This window comes from Ostrea edulis, chromosome 7 (genome assembly GCF_947568905.1).
Source record: "Ostrea edulis chromosome 7, xbOstEdul1.1, whole genome shotgun sequence".
In the NCBI taxonomy this organism is placed as follows: domain Eukaryota; kingdom Metazoa; phylum Mollusca; class Bivalvia; order Ostreida; family Ostreidae; genus Ostrea; species Ostrea edulis.
In genome coordinates, this window is record NC_079170.1 from 21,688,003 (window position 1) to 21,703,534 (window position 15,532).

General features: G+C 34.1%; 1 protein-coding gene across 1 annotated transcript in view; it reads right to left on the minus strand.

The window, feature by feature from the left end:
• Window positions 1–1,482: 1,482 nt before the first annotated feature.
• LOC125654074 (F-box/LRR-repeat protein 5-like) overlaps window positions 1,483–15,532 on the minus strand; it is a 48,598-nt gene continuing 34,548 nt past the window's right edge. Inside the window, exon 10 of the mRNA XM_048883823.2 lies at window positions 1,483–4,265. The gene's annotated coding sequence lies outside the window, so the exon portion shown is untranslated. The remainder of the gene's footprint in view (window positions 4,266–15,532) is intronic.

Here is a 15,532-nt window from a genome sequence, read left to right on the forward strand (position 1 = left end):
ATTTTGACTAGCTGTCAAATGAAGCCTGAATACAAGTTTAACTTTATATTTTCTGGTCCAGTGGTTTCCGAGAGGAGGATCGGAGTGCACACCGTGCTTTTTTAACTATCTCCCCTTCAAAAGGACAGAGCCCTTTCCTTGAACGGACTCGAGTTCCCTTTAATAAGGTTCACACGACATTAGCCCTGTAAAACAACACCAGGTCTTATCAGTAGAATAGTAACTGTTTTTCTTTACTTACATCAACATATAAACTGTAGTAATAAATGGAGTATACTGTACGAGACAACCTTACTTTTACTGCGCTTCGGCTTGCACTGAAGGATAAAGATATATTTAATAAACTGTAAAAATTAAACTGTTGTGAAAATATTAAATCCCAACTCTACATACTTCAAGGAAATAAAACCTGGGAATTTAAAATGAAAAGGGATTTCGTTCGGAAAACGTGTATTAAGGAATGAATCAGAGAATTCCCACAGAATACTGCGTTTTCCGTATAATATCGGGCATCCAGGAAGAGAAATTCAATATAATTCGCAAATTTCCATGACGTACGTTTATATAAAAAGCGCAATCGACAATCAAATTTTACTAGTTTTCCCATATTAAACAGTACCGATATTTGGAAACAAATGAAAGAAAATATTTATGTAGAATAAGCATTACGTAATCGATTCTACTAATGGGCGGATTATAAAGTCTTCACAGTCACGACTGTCCAATTAAAATAAAATTCTGGTTCAAATTAAACTCTCCGCTTACGTGGCAACGGAAACTTTAGAAATGTACTCAAAAGTGAATCTCTAAGCATCCATGATATCTATACCGGCATCTTGCTCTATTGATACTACAAGTTTTATTTCTTTGCAATGTACCGACTTTTACTGTCCGTATAACATGCTCCTCCACCACGTCATTGTTCATGCAAAGCAACGAAAGGTCCTTTGTTTTATTGATTGACGTTTTCCGCCACACTCAACAATTTTTCAGTTATCTGGTGGCGCCCAGTTTTTATTGGTGGAAGAGAGAACCCAGATACAATGTACCTGGGAAGAGACTATGCAACGACCTTCCGAAAGTAAACTGGGAAACTTTCTCAATTACCAGCGCAAGCGGGATTCGAACCCGACCAGATTAAAGTTTTCCACCGACCCCAAAAGTCACATATGCAGTAAATTAATGTCTTCTAACAATATAAAGTTAAAGAATGGCTTTCATTGAATGATGTATGTTTGCACGGGGTTGCTGTGCTCTCTGATGGCCGTGTCATACGATACCAATATTTATAGTTGGTCTCACTGGTCAAAAAGATGAAAAGGCTATACCTACTTGTATTCGAGTCAAACGTCTCGGCAAGGTCTGCTTGTGAACTAGCGGCAAAATACTTACAAAGAATTCGGGCTATATACAAACTGTTATATTTGATTCTTAGATTAATCATGTCCATTCATTCAGGCCAAACAAAACACTGGACAATTCTAGCTGTGATGGTGTGCCTTTAATGTTAGTTTTTATGGCATAGAATAACAAAAAGCAGCATTAAATAAATTCAACAGAAAAACAAAACGTAAATCATATAACATATTTTTTTTTATTTTTTTTTTTTACAAATGCGAGGCAATTTAAATTACATCTTATAAAATTTGCATTAAATATGAAATCAGCGATTCTGTCGAAAAATGTTCAATGTAAACTGGCATGTTGTTGCAATCTACATGTACAAATAACTCCACCAACTGATTTCTAAATACATGTGCAAATAACTCCACCAACTGATTTCTAAATACATGTGCAAATAACTCCACCAACTGATTTCTAAATACAAACCATCCAAATTTTGAGTGACAATCGACAAATCGTCTTTTTTGTCGATTGTGGAGAGAATATCTTGATGTTACTGATCACTTTCATGTATGTACTCAGGGGTGGAGGATCTCTCTTTATCTGAAATAGCAAACTGAGTGTCTAAACATCACTCATTACAAAGAATTCAAACTGGGTTAGATATTAGCTGTTGGAGGTATTATACTTTGGCACTATGAATAGTTATTCCTGCAAACAGAGCACTGAACATTCACTTGTAAAGAGACAACAAGATTGTAAATTTCTATGGTCACAATGTGATAATGAATTGACATATTACTAAGCACCTGATTACCTTTTCCGAATGATAACACGACTTTCAGAGAGTGCAGTACAGTCAAACCCCATTATCTCAAACTCAATAGGTCTGAGAAAAAAATTCTCAGATATCCATGGGTTATAGGGCTGAGAAAAAAATTCTCATATATCCATGGGTTATAGGGCTGAGAAAAAAATTCTCAGATATCCATGGGTTTGAGATATTGAGGTTAGAATACATAAAGCAAATGTAGTATGGACTTCTAACTCACTTTGACATATCCATGGTATTCAAGATATCGATGTTTGAAATATCGAAGTTCAACTGCGTGTGTGTATATATATGTATATATATATGTCTATGACAGAAGTGCGTGGAGCATGTAAGAAGAGATGCTTGTAAAACATGTATGTTTCCTTTAACATAAACTGCAGTCTGGTTTGTTACAGTGTGACCTTGTCCTTGATCTGTCTGAGTCATAGAGATCATCTGCATGTTGATGTATCTGTCTGAGTCATAGAGATCATCTGTATGATGATGTGTGTGTCTGAATCATAGGGATCATCTGTATGTTGATGTGTGTGTGTGAGTCATAGGTATCATCTGTATGATGATGTGTGTGTCTGAGTCATAGGGATCATCTGTATGTTGATGTGTGTGTGTGTCTGAGTCATAGAGATCATCTGTATGATGATGTGTGTGTGTCTGAGTCATAGGTATCATCTGTATGTTGATGTGTGTGTGTGTCTGAGTCATAGGTATCATCTGTATGATGATGTGTGTGTCTGAGTCATAGGGATCATCTGTATGATGATGTGTGTGTCTGAGTCATAGGTATCATCTGTATGATGATGTGTGTGTCTGAGTCATAGGGATCATCTGTATGTTGATGTGTGTGTCTGAGTCATAGGGATCATCTGTATGATGATGTGTGTGTGTGTGAGTCATAGAGATCATCTGTATGTTGATGTGTGTGTCTGAGTCATAGGGATCATCTGTATGATGATGTGTGTGTGTGTGAGTCATAGAGATCATCTGTATGTTGATGTGTGTGTCTGAGTCATAAGGATCATCTGTATGTTGATGTGTATAGGTCTATGAAATATGAAGTCGGTGAGAGGCGAAATAAAGTGTTCCATAGTTACCTGTTCCATAACTTGTGAAAACCCCACTGATGTGCAAATATGCCCCTCCTTCTATGAAAGAGCAGGAAAGGGGGCATAAAAAGTCAATTCACAAGCATGAAAGGTGAAGATAACGAACAGTGATCATGCAATCTCATATCATTAATACGAAGATGAAAATCTACATCTGCCTGTGTTTCATGATAATTATAATAATTAATACTGACATACATAAACAATCAACAATTGACAACATATTCGCATTACTATTACATGCCATTTAAATGAAGGAACAGAAAAACCAACCAAAATGCACCAAATTTCTGCACAAGAGTGCTGCATGAGTAAATTAATATTCAAATGCAACGAATCCAATTACAAGACTATTCTAGCTAGCCTTAATTTAGGCTACTCTATAGCACCTAGCATCGCCTTGGAAATATAACATTCTTAATTTTCATGACAGTCAAAGATAAATAACAACAATATTGCAAAAACTGATAGCCAGAATGGAAATTAAAAAGAATGAAGTTCACATTATCTCTAACTGAATGTATATAAATATTTACACTTATATAAAACTTTGAAATCGACAGTGTTTTAAAATTTGTTAGTCTGACGTATCACATGTTACAATATAACTGTTTGTAAACATGAATGCAGAAAATTCTCATATGAAGCTGTTAAGCCATGTAAAATACCATCAAAGAAAAATATGATTGGTGAGATCAAATACCTTGTAAATAATACTTATAAATATGGGTAGTACTTTGGGTTACTTAATATGTACATTGACTGTGGGACAAAATGGGACTTATACACAAAATGAAAATGTGGTCAATGGCTATAACAGGAAACAATGATTGTAATTCCAAATTATTCATGGGGACCTTTTAATATTTGTGTACAATATACAGATGGTGCATGTAAATACTACAGTGCAAATGTTCTTGGGATTAGGACATCACAGGTCAACGTTGTATCCATGGCAACATCCCATCCATTCTGGCTGATATCTGCAAGTACAATTTGAGAACCTTTATAGTTTTACAAGATGATGACGAACAAAATTTTTTTCAAGATCGCAAACTTTTCAATCAATTCAAGAAGCGCAAATCAATAACATAGCTAGTGGTAATCAAAATTATCGTGAATTTCTTCATTAGGATCCCACTTAATGAAAAGCAAATAAATATCATCCACGGTAATCAATATGCAATAGTGCTCATTGTAATCAAAGATTTATCACCTTGAATTAAGGCATGAATCGCTCCAAATTTAAATAGATATGCACAACTACAGTCGAAATTCACACTGGGGGTCATATCTTAAAACAAGAGACTGCCAGAGTATGTTTACTGTAAAACTTTAAATGATCTAAAGGCATTTTAAAAAAATACACCATGAAATAAAAAATAGCCAAGTTTTGAAAACCCTATAGTATTCTAAAGACACTGTTAATCTGTCCCACGATCGCAAGGGCTCAGTTTATTTTGTGGGGTGAGGTGGAGTGATGGGGGTGTTGGATATGGTGTGTTTCATTTCAATGCTGTCGATTTCGTGACATTTTACACTTATACACAGTCACAGAAAGCAGCATCCCTCCCCCACTTCTCTTTGTTTAATCTATCATCAATATCCACTGACTTTTAATCTTTAGAAAAGTTCTCAATTTTCTTATTTTCAAAATTATATAATGTACATGGATATAAAATCCTGTATTTATTACTTTATTAATGGTCATTTACCATTCTATCAGGTTTTGGGTATTTTGGATTTTCTATTTACATTCACTACGAAGATGTAGCCCCTTACAAACATTCTTTCACTTAAATCTGTTGCTATTACACACAGTGTACTAGAAATATCTTCTTTTTAAAAAAAACCAAAAAAAAAACCCAGTCATTATTCAACAAGTTTGAAAACCCCCCTTAGTTTTAGCAATACAAGTCTTCATTGACTCTTCAGCTGAAATTCCACAACAATGAGCTAGTAGAGGTGATGAGAAATGGTCTGATTTGTAGAAAATCAAGTCAACATGTGTTATCACATTAAGCTAGCAAAGACCAACCTTTTTCCTACCCCACACAAAGAAATGAGCCTTTTGGGGGAGCTCTCTACAAGGTAGAATCACAATACTTCAATGACACACCAACCGATTAAAGACAATTTAAATTTTATAGCTGAAAGTTCAAGTGCATGATAACCTTGTTGAGATTTTTAACAGCTATCAAAACAGGCATCACAGTACATATTTCCTGATGTATCCCCTGGTGTACATCGTTATCTCACCACCCAGTTAATGTCAGGAAATCTGTCCACTTCAAAACAAATCTCAACTTCAAAATACTTTTGTTTTTAAATTCTATAAATAAGAACTGTTAATTTTTTAAATTATATTTGTACAATAATAGAATATACATTTTAAAAAAAAATTGATTATAATTCAATTCAATTCAATGAATATAATTCAAAGCATTTAATCAAATGCTTCACTCCATGTTTAAGTTTTATTCTTATAGTTAAATCACTAGAATTTTACTCTATAAGATGAATTGAGGTGCATGGGTACCACTCCAGCTATGCCTCAACCTAATTAAGATTAGATCCTTCATGCTCCCATATTTTAATATGTTGCTATGGGAACATGAAGGATAAAATTTTAATTAGATTGGATATGTCCATATTAATACTCTCTCCTTATACCATATAGCTTGAGAATTACAATGTTCTCAGACCATAACTTAACATACAGGCAGTAGCTAACATAGCGGATAGATCCAGTGAGAAAATTTAAACATTTAATGGCACGCAATATTTTTTGTTTCATATAGTGAGAAAACAATAGGCATGTAACATTTTTTCTCATTATAGAGAGAGAAAAAACAGGTTGAAGGCAATGTATGCATATTTTTTGTTACACAATGAGAAAAAACATTAGGCATATGTAATACTAGAAAAATCATTACGCATGTAATATTTTTCTTCTTCAACACAGTGTAATCATAAATATACACTTAGTTTAGATACGTTTTGATCTTTGCTTAATCAAATGCTTCACTCCATGTTTAAGTTTTATTCTTAGTTAAATCACTAAAAAGTTACAGTATGGATTTTCATTACATTAATTCTGCTCTGGACTGGACTTTAAGATTAAAATAACTATGAAATATAGCACCAATATGACAAAAAATTCTTTTGTGCCATACTTATAATCACTAAAGTACAAGAAAACAATCATACAATTTCACAATTTTTGTACAAAATTAAAAATAAACAGTCAATTTCGAGTGTCTTTTCGGAATTATCAATCAATTCATAAATTTTAACATGGGCAATGTTCCTGTTTTTACACGATCCTTTCTAAGTAAACCATCCATTTAAATTCAATATGAAAATTTATGTGAATTTTGTCAATATATATGAACAATATTATAGGTCATGTAGCACTAAGTCAGAAATATTTTTAAATGAACGTCTAGCTAGCTTGAATATCACTTAACCTCTGTCAGTTTAAGAGCTGCGCGTTTGCCTTGGCTATAAATATATATGAAGGTGAAAGTGTCTCTAATATGCAGTTTAAATGTCTACCAGAGAATTTGTTGTTTAGCATTACTGGTAAAAAAAAATACTTCAAATACTATCTAGATGTCCTATAAATAATTATGGTAGATGTACTAAATGACATCCTTGGAGATTTCCGATTGCATCTTCATGGATAATCTGTCTCAGCAGACGACACACAGCATTGGTAGAAATGGACACAATTTAAAGAAACTGCATGACTATATGCCCATCTTTCGTCTTTAGGGGGAGAATGTGTAAAAACAGAGTCTTAAGAACCAGAATTTCTCATCTGAATTGCACACCTTCACTGAAAATGTCTTTGCCATTTTCATGCACTATAGTTCTGGACTAATGATATACACTCCAATCTGGTATAGGTTTCAACTTGTGGTCTTACACATTTCCCCCCGAAAGATAGGCATATAGCCTTGACAGCCATACTGGAACTTATGGAGAACATTTAAAGGTGAAATTGTTTACAGTCGTCGTCAAGAGACAGATATGGCAAAGGCTGGCACTGGTATTTGACCAGGTGAGCCAAAATTTGGAGAGAGAGAGAGAGAGAGAGAGGACAGCAGATTTGAGTCACATAACAATATGTCAGTCATGTTGTGTAGATATCTTGCTGCTGCATCCACTGCATATAAACCACCATAAGCTTTTAATATGAATAATTGACACATTTGTGATATATCGCAATAAAATGTTGATGAATTAGATTCTAATTTCAATTATTTCGTATCCCTTGGTTGAATCAAAACAACACCAGCTGTCGTTAGGACTCTGAAACACAGCAAGTGTATTCTACATTAGGTCAGCACACTAAAAAGACTTTTTATATGTTAAGGTTTTAGATCTGACCAGGCTTAGCCCCCTGGATCTGATCCAAGGACCTCATTGATGACCTCTCTCTCAGGAAAGGGAAACCCTACCATCTAGGCTACCTGACAATTTATGGACTTGCAATCCACATTTACTTGTCAATGTTGGTTCCAGTCAAAGGCATCAAACTCATGGCCATTCTCCCAAACGCATAGTCTCTAATATAAACACATTTTGAGGCTTTGGGTAAAGTTGGTGCCCGTCAGGTTCTAGTCTGTAGTAGATGGTAAAATTAGTATAATTTCACTAAATGCAAAGGTGCATATTTGACCTTTATATAAACTTTCAGAAATCAAAATAAAATTCAAGAGCCATTAATTCTTTGCCTCAAACTGTGATAAGCATGGTACCAAAATACTTTGACACGACCGTCATGAGGACATATTTCATTGACAATAAATTTGGGGAAACTGTTTTATCTTCATGAGTGCAGGACATGATCTCAGTTTGGAAGACAATTTATCACCAGAGATCATGCACATGTAGCCATGATAATTTGGAGGAGACTACAGGAAAGACTGAGGTCTGCCTACAGTGATCTTCAATATGAAGTGCATTGCCAGACAAAAAAACCCAAAGCAAACCTCAAATAAAACCCCTGCATGGTCGACATCCATCAGCGCAATGCAATCTGAAATCAGCTCAATAAAAAGACTAAACTGACGTCAAACTATATAGCATATTGCTTCATAATTCAAAATTATGGAATCTTCAAGAATCAGCGACAAAATTCATAATTCTACTTCCCTAGCCTAATCAATATACCACTTGGATCTGCTCCACTGTTACTACAATCCAATACATTTAAATGGACTTAAGAAGTGAATGTTCATTCTATTTTATGCCCTCATAGAAATCCTTTGCCGATAATTTAGAAATAATTTAAATTATACACCCACTTATTTCACTCAGCAGGTAATCTTTTGGACACACTCTTTATAAAAGCTGAATGTTGTAACCTGAAAGTCACCATGACGATAGAATCCCTTGGTTGTGTTCTATGCATATATATGATAAAAGAAGTTTTTTAGCATTTAACTTGTATATATAATACATGTGTTGTGTTTTAAGCTATTAGCATTGTGCCTGCATCATTTGCTCTTTCTAGACACTGTGAAACACTTAAATTTGGGTTTCAAAAGACATTGATTCTAACCTCTTTTCTTGTCAATTTTAATAGCCCATTATAATAGCAGTATACGTTACCTTTAATGAAATTGAATTACAAAACTGCCACTTGATGGTAATTTGTCAATATATAATAAAAATAGAATTACTGACATTCAAAACTATTATGTCTGAGCCCGTTATCGCATACTATTCTTTCTCAAAACATGTCTGTCTTTGATAGGCAATTAAAGAGTTGATCGGTCCGCTTCACAATCTGTCTTTTCCAGTTATCCAATCATGTCCAATACACTGTATTGAAGAATGTGGATGAAATGTGGAGAAATAGTGGCATCATTACCTATAGCTGTTTACTGTGGTTTCATAATTTTTCACCGATTACAAATTTTCATTTATTTCGAGTCTCTGTCGGACCAGAAAATAAAGTGATCAATGATGAACTGTAAAAAACTGCTCACAAACATTGATTAAACCACAGTTCTCTGCAATACTACTGGTAATTATCACATTAACCTATAAATATATCAAATGACAATTGCAGAGCACATATATATATATATATATATATATATATATATATATATATTTGCAGACAGACATGGACACCAAGAAAAACACTGGGAACTTTGTACTTCTCTTCAGGATGGCAATTGCACCTCCATAATCCATTTTTGTCAAGTACATGTATTTACCAACTCTAATTCACGACTTTCGTGAACTCTTTATTTGGTTAAACTTGAAAGAGGTATGTCAACTTTTGCTCATTGACCTGTTATTCAATGGCAAGGTCATTCCATCTGCATGTTTTCATTGGAAGACAAAGCTCAAAGGTAGAGCTTTTTATCCAGTGTCCATGTTTTTATTACTAGGATATAAAGTAAACATACATTGTCACACACTCAGGAATATTCATTCACTATTATTCATTCACTATATTCCCAGCAGTAGTTCTTTTTTCTCTCTCAAACATTCGATCACGTGTATATGTTTGTAACAATGATGAAATAACTGTCAAATTTTAAAGTGCACGTACACAAATCAAGTACAGGTAATATGTTTTATGGTGTGACCATTGAGACCAGCAAGGACCCTTAACATTTAGCTAGATTGCAACATTACTTTATAGACATTTGATCTTATTATCCTTCAGAATAATACAGTCAATTTGATTGGTCGAAGGCTGGTAACGTGAAGGGAGACAATTTGTGATGTCTCCTTCATTTGCGGCATGGGCGACAACTGTTTTGTCTCCCTTTAGAAGATGAATTCTAATGACACAAGCGAGACAAAAATAGGATCATTAACTTCAGTGTCAACATTATAACTGAGAAGAAAAATATTCCTATTCTAATGCAGTTTTGCATTTCATTTGGTGTTTGTGTTTTTGTTTTGAAATATGTACGTTATGAAATGTTTACATTTGATATTATGTTTTTGCATCATATTCTTCTGTGAAGTCACAATAGAAAGTTTTCTCTCCTTTAACTTTCTCAAACATCAGTGTTTTGATTTCATTAACATTATATATATCTAATAAATGCATGACATTGAGTGTAAAACAAAATAGTGCATGTAGTTGAGGGTAACATTGACTTCATCCCTTGAAAACTATACTGAAAATCTAACAGAATTTTCTCCAGAGAAAGTTACGAATTTGTTGACGTTTTAAATAAAATAAGTACATGTATATAATATGGTAGATATCTATAAGTCAATAAATATGTGATTTTTTTTTTAAAGTTCAGATTCTTCAGGATAATAAAATTATTACGGACTGCTTAGCAGGGAGACATAACACAAATTATCAGGTCTAAGTAGGGTTACCTCGGGTGCCTATGTGCCCTCGGGTGATAACCCTACTTAGACCTGATAATTTGTGATGTCTCCCTGCTAAACAGTCCATAATTGTATAAGTACCTAGTATTCATATGATACAGTCAACTTAAACAGCTAGTGCATTGTGGCATCATGTTTAGCTTCAATGTTTTTTCTTTCAAACAAAACAAGTATCAACAACAAAATGAACGAAGGCATGAGAAAAAACTTGTCTGCATGATGGTTATCAAAAATGTTGGTGGTACTTTTCAAACAATTTATTCTATCTATGCAGGTTTTTTCGATGAAGTACTGCAGTAATGGCGACATTTTTTCAGAGCACCATAATTTTTCAGCCGATTTCAAAAGAGAAAATCATGCGACTCACATGTGTAATCATTGGAGTGAGCTGAGATGTCATTTAATTGTCACATATTTTCACATGCGAGCTTCATTCGTTATTAATACACAAAATATAAATACACCTTATTTTTTTATCAAAATATTCTGATCTATACAACAGATCCTAAAATGTACTACACCTAAAAAGCATAAATTAAGTTCCAATTGTTATTTTTGTATCATTTCAAAAGCACTTTGTTTTGTGTAAGAAATGGATCATTTTGTGTGAGAAACAATTTCATTTTGGGTAAGAAACATTTCATTTTGGGTAAGAAGCATTTGCATTTCATTCTGTGCGAATTTCCTTTTTTAAGAAATTGTTTTGTGAATGAGGCAATGAAAGAACTAGCTGTGTAGAAAACATTTCGTTTCATCTTTACTCTGGCAACATTAACAAGGTGTAATACCAGAATTTGATCACTGTTCTGAATGTGCAATACATCAAAAACTTGATAAAAAAAGAGAAATGAATTCTAGATCGTGTATTTTTATGTGGACATAGGGTTTTTTCTTTAAGGCTATTTGTAAGGTCGAGCCTCACTCTGGTCAGCTAAATGGTTAATGGCAATGGCTGCAAGCCCATAAGACATCAGGCTCGACTGGTCCCAATCTGATATATCGGGAGAGAACATACACAGTCTTGTTTTCTAATTTATAAGTAGAAATCTAACCGGTGACAATAAAGTGTTGAAGCTATACGAAAATCTGAATACTGTCAATCCTAAATACACATGAGGAATTTATCATCGTGTAATCTAGTGAAAATTAAGTACCACCCGCGAAACAAAATTACTCACTATTACTTTCATGTTACTGAAATGCATGTGTACATGTAAAAACTCACGATTCAACAGTCCACTCGTGACCTCGCGTTCTTGTGGTTTGACGTCAATGAGTCATTTTGAGCTATTAAAATTACTCTTGTAAGATAGGGAATATGCAGTATAATGTTTTCATGCTTTTCGTTATTAACCCATCATGTCTAATCCATGGGGACTATATTTTGAATAATTTCTTGAAAGTATCAAAGAAAACGTGATGATATCTTGCATAATGATATGCTTTCAATCTTTGTAATTATAGGGCATCAAATCCCAAGTATTACAATCTGTACAAGTCAACAATTACTCTTATATTGCCTTGCTTAGTCCATGAATCAATTGTAGACACAAGTCTTGAGGCAATTTGCAAAACCAAGTACATGTACTGGTATTAGAGAAGAAAAGATGCAGGAAGCTTTAAAATCAATTAAAACAGCTATACCCTTTAGGACCATTACCAGCATGAGTAACTTACAATGAACACAAACTAAAACAACAGACCGTGCAGTGACGCTTTGTGGCTGATGGTCATGTTCTATTTTAAAATGAGTAAAATTTGCCATTTCCTTTTTCTCATTCAAAGGATTAGTCTACGATAAACCTTGAATTTCATTGATTCAGAAGAAAATTGCTTTTGTGAGTTGTAAGGGGTCAATTAAGAGACAACTGTCTTTGTGAGTTGTAAGGGGTCAAGAGACAACTGTCTTTGTGAGTTATAAGGGGTGAAGATTAAATGTCTGTCTGTGGGAGCTACATTAATTCCATCATGATAATCCAGAGTTTAATTGAAAACTCTCAGTCCAAAGTTCCTGTCTACCAAAAATTCCTTCAATGCAGTAGGAAGTGAGAGTACCAACATCATTGCTCCGACTGGTAATCTATCCAAAAGTCCAGCATGCAGTATCATTGCTCCGACTGGTAATCTATCAGAAAGTCCAGCATGCAAGAATCGGATTTCAAAAACTCATCAGGAATGACAATTTGCTGAAATTTGGGGGGCCAAATGCCAACAAGTTTAAAATTTAGGTGCCCATATTGAAAATAATTAACCCACATCCAAATTAACAAGTATGTATTTTTATTTCATATATTACATAATGAAAAAAAAAAGTAAATCAATTTATTGTGTAATATATTAAATCCTCTGAATACCATCAATTTACGCTTTGTGTACAAAAATTATTTTCCATTCTGGACACTTCGAACACATTCATTTTCATGGTTCTGTATCTGAAACTGCACTTAAAAGAAATTTAATAGTTCAGAAATATTATAGAATACACATCTTAAAAGTTCTTTATGCAAAGGATATAAGCCAAAAACTGCCCATTTTGTGAGAAAAAGAACTGATCGAGGCCCGCTAAGGGACTTTCTTCTATATAAAAGCCTAAAAAGACAATGATTTGCGTAACAAAAATGTTTTAACCATTTGTCTTAAAAATGTATTTGCAGTGAAAAAAAATCCACAAAACAAAAGATAATTAAATACTCCTAATGAAAAACACAGTATAAATTTGCACCATACTGGACACAGAAAGTGAAGGTCATAATTAGTACATATATATTATAGCCTAGTTGCACATAGTCAGATTTATGAATGACAGCATCTTACTTTGTCTAAATAAGACAAAATGAGAAAAATTACAATCGGAATTTTTTAGTCACAAAGTGGGCAATCAGAATTAGATTATTTAGGAGTCCCCAGACTTGGCTCAGGTGAGCTAAAAATTGGGACTAACCAGAAAGCTACAGATCCACCTGTTGTTCAACTTCTGCACTGGCATGATTCAAGTGTTCATGATATATCTCCATTATTTTTACATGGCTTCACCAAAAGTTAATCTGTTTATGTGGTTATTTTAGGTTGCATTTTGAATCTGTTAATTTCCATGTCTTAAATTACCACTATCTGATGCACTCACTATCTACAAATAAGTCAGTGTTAACTATTTCCCCACAACTATTTTTTTCCAGTTAAATACTTTGAATGAAATAATTTCAATTTGATGAAAAAAGATAATTGGTTAAAGAGGTTTAAATACAGTATTAAATATAAGGTTCTTAATTTTCAACACAAAAGAACTTATTTCCATCCAGAGGAGCACAGCTCAGGAGCTATACATATATTTTTGTCTTTGATATTATCATTTGTGTAGAAGATTACATGAAGACCATAAAATACAATATTCAAAAATTAAGTCCAAATTGACTGGCAACCTAACATAGCTATGTAAACTAGAAACTTTTTGTCAGTTCACACGAACCTTTAATGCTTGTTTGAAGGCAGATCTCAACACCAATACGTTAGGATCGAGTCCATGATATCAAATCATGCACAGAAAAAATGTAACACACATTGAAGGCTTTTATAACAAATCAATCTGTAACTCTCTGGTTTACCCTTAACCCCCCCCCCCCCCCCGAACTGCAGAAATACCGAGTAGCTGATTCTCACAAAAAGGAAAATTAAATTAGAATATTACTCATTCATTTGGGTGGGGGTGATGGTGGTGGATGGGTTTTTTTGGAGTTGATGTCCCCCTGAGCTCCATTTCTACAGCTACTGAGTATTTCACACAAAGCAAAATCAAAGTAGAATATTATTCATTCATTCATTTGGGTGGGGGTGATGGTGGTGGAGAGGTGAGGGGGGGGGTGATGATGGTGGAGGGGGGTGATGGTGGTAGATGGAGGATTTTTGGGTGCTGGTGGTGGATGGGGTGTTTTGGAATTGAAGCATTTCTATGCTTTTCTCTCATTGAGAGAGAGTGAGTGTGGATTAATGGTGACAATCATTACTTCTAATATTGTTCCATTACAAAATTATGGCCTGCAAAGACTTAATTTACAAAAAAAAATTCCTTGATTCAGGGTCCTGACTCCTTGCTGATCGAGTGATAAAAAAGCATTAATTGTGTAAAATATTTCAAATGCCTCTTCATTACTAATTATTCACAACTTTGGCTAAGCAGGGTAACTTGATTCTACTTTTCTTTATTAGTGACCTTGACCTTAGCAAAATGAAATTTATTCACGCTGTCTCAGTTATAAATATCTTTTATGTCAAGCACAAGGTTTAGCATTTAATGTACCTCCATTATAAATAAGTGGCCAAGAGGTAGAATATCTAATTCGACCTTGACCCTGGCAAGTACAACGGACACAAAAACAGGCAAACTTATATATAATTTGTACTACAAAAACTTTGAATGCTGTGAATATAATTCTACGCCCCCAAAAATATTGCACATCATGTTGGCTAAATGTTAAGAAGGTTGTCAAAGATGCAATCATTTTTTGTACGATCCATATTACCCATCCCTTCTATTTACAACAGTATACCCTTAAACCCCTTACCCAGGGTCATGAGTTTCATTACATAGGGTGACCTAAAAACTATGTATATCAGCCTCAGCTGATCCAAATAATATATGTCTGTGTAAAACACGAATAGAAGTTACTTGTAGCAGACTGGAAAATACATGCTACAAATTTCATGTCAAATCCAAAAATTTCTGCATTCTTAGCTCAATCTGATGGCAGCTCTCAGAAATCAAATTTGATATCGAAGTTTAATATAAATTTGTACACAATGTATATTTTAAAAGCAAGTTAGACAGAATATTGCAAACAAAGGAAAGCTAGCTACTCCCAATACCAATGAAAGT